At 49.3% G+C, this 2,677-nt stretch overlaps 1 non-coding gene across 1 annotated transcript; it reads left to right on the top strand.

Annotated features, from left to right (window-relative positions):
- Positions 1–1,583: 1,583 nt before the first annotated feature.
- Positions 1,584–1,738, top strand: LOC143176174 (5.8S ribosomal RNA). Its single transcript, XR_013000760.1, has one exon. It is a non-coding gene; the product is annotated as a 5.8S ribosomal RNA (ribosomal RNA).
- The last annotated feature ends 939 nt before the right edge of the window (positions 1,739–2,677 follow it).

Raw genomic sequence — 2,677 nt, 5'->3', positions numbered from 1 at the left:
TTTCCATAATGTATTGTCGTTTCGCTCGCATCCCGCTTCTTTCCCCTAGTTTCCTCGACGCGTAGTTTCGCAGCCTTAGTGGACGAATCATTCTCGATTCGAGGAAAGATATGCAGTGGGGCGTGCAATGAGCCCGCCAGAGACCACGATCTCCAATGCGTCTTTACATCTTTCGACGATGGGATGATCCACGCGAAGAGAACGTTCGTGCTTGCGCGAGGTGCGTTAGCGTCGATTCGCTTTTCTGTACGGGGAGAAATAGAACGATGAGTTGACTTATCGGGTCTTCGTTGGAATTACCGTCGCTGGCATTGTAAACTCCAGATGACCTTGTGATTCCTTCGTCGGGCACTGGTAAAGGGTGGCGATGATTCGTTCTATAATAGAAATACCCGTCGTAGCGATTCGGCCGAGTCACCCGCCACGAAACTGTCTCTCTTTCGTCGTGGAAACCCCGCGTCGGAGAGTAAAACGCGCGAAGGCTGTGACTGTAACATATATATATACAGTATACAATGCCTGTGGTTTTTGCGCGTGTCGGCTCTTCGGTATACGCGATCGGCCAGAGTTACGGAGGACGGTGAAGCGCACGAGAAATTGAAACGGCCGCACGATTGGAACCGAGCAACCGTCGAACATTGTTTCGCGACGTTTCCATAATGCGTTTTCGTTTCGCTCGCATACCGCTTCTTTTCCCCTAGTCTCTGAGACGCGTTTTCGAGCCGTTCTTCTACTATCGATTCTCGTAGAGAGAAGGGACCGGGTAGTCTGGAAGTGGAACCCGCATCTTGCGTGTACCGTACACGGAATTGAGAGGACCGCCGTGAAGCTCGTTTTAAAGCCGTGCGTCTGACACCCAACTCTTGCGCGCCAATTTCGCGGCAAGAGATAATATGGGACGAATGACCGGCAAAGAGCCAGCTGTGAAGTCTGTTTTTTTAATCGAATCCGTGGACGTGTGTATGCCGTAGCGTCGCTCGTCGTGTTCGTTCATGGTCGTTCCGAGAGAAAGAACGAAAGCGGTAACGAAGGGACCGGCCGTGAAGCTCGTTTTAAAGCCGCGCGTCTGACACCCAACTCTTGCGCGCCAATTTCGCGGCAAGAGATAACATGGGACGAATGACCGGCAAAGAGCCAGCTGTGAAGTCTTTTTTCATTATTTGCTTTCAATCGATCGATCGGTACGATTCGTGCAACGTTTCGCGCGATGCGACGCGAAAACATGCGCGCAACAATAGATGCGTCTGATCGGAAGAACGCGAGGGTCGACTGCACGCGATGGATTCAGTATCGGGTAGGATACAAAATATATCCCCGTCGTTTCCACGCGTGCGAGTCTTCTGCGTCTTTCGCGGGTTTTTGAATGCACTATACGCCCGGAACGTCGAGAAATATATACATATTACTTGAACGTTTTTCGTCTCGAAGGCTTCGGTGTCGTCTCCAAGGCGACGCCTGAATCTCCTTCGCGCGCTGGTCGGAGATTCAGGTATCAACTTTTATCTTCTCTTTGAAAGAAGAGAGATATTAGGTCGAACAAATGAGAATAAAATTATATATGTGAAATATAAAATTTATACGATTACCCTGAACGGTGGATCACTTGGCTCGTGGGTCGATGAAGAACGCAGCTAATTGCGCGTCAACGTGTGAACTGCAGGACACATGAACATCGACATTTCGAACGCACATTGCGGTCCACGGATACAATTCCTGGACCACGCCTGGCTGAGGGTCGTTTACGTACCATACACTGCTTGCGTAGCTCTGTCAAATCCCCGCCGTCGTTCACCTCTTCGGATCGAACGTTTTTTTACCGAAGGGCGCAAAGAACGTTTCTGAGTCGGGTTAAGAGAAGGATGCTACGTACGAGCGAACGATGGGTGTCTCGTCGGCGTTTGTCGCGGACACGCGAAAATTCTGTGAATTTCACGGACAGTGTACGTTCTAGTTGTTGCAAAACGATCGGAATCGTTTGTATGGACTCGCGTGAGTGTTCGCGGCGTCGTGCGTCGTTCAATTACGACCGCCCGCGGATACCGCTCCACTGCGATATGGATCTGAGCGACAACTTTTTCGGCTGTTCGTGAGATGAACGGTTTCGTGTGTTTAGAAAAATTTTTTTTCCCGCGCTCCCGACGTCACCTGAAATGATGCGTCAGAGGTGAAAGAAAATATTAAGAAGTCGAGAGAGAGAGAGACTACACACGTTTTATTCATATTTTGTATACCGTGCGTGAGACGGATGTGCACGACACGTCGTATGTCGGTATATTACCGACTGGCCCCAGGGAGATTGTTTTCTTCCTCTCTTACGAATGAGATGTACGTTTCGGAGGATCGTCGTTACCGAAACACACGGCAAAACGAGACTTCTCGCAGCAGAACCTTTATACACAATACACATCGACTCTTTTTACCCCGAGAGAGAGAGAAAAGGTGTATTTCTTTTTTTTATTTTTCGAATTCGACGCACGAACGCTTTGACGACTGGAGAAAAACACGGTGTGTGTTAAAATCGTGCGGGACGAGCATGCGTATTCGTAACGGGTCGAATAGTTCTTATTCCCCGTCGTCGCGTGTCCTCGCTGGACCACCACCGTGCGCTTCCGCACGTTCAGTTGAATTTCGAAATATATATATATAAAAAGAATCACCATATACTCTCTTTCGGGAG

Source organism: Nomia melanderi, unplaced genomic scaffold, assembly GCF_051020985.1.
Source record: "Nomia melanderi isolate GNS246 unplaced genomic scaffold, iyNomMela1 scaffold0407, whole genome shotgun sequence".
NCBI classification, from domain to species: domain Eukaryota; kingdom Metazoa; phylum Arthropoda; class Insecta; order Hymenoptera; family Halictidae; genus Nomia; species Nomia melanderi.
This window is presented reverse-complemented; position numbering and strand designations above follow the sequence as displayed.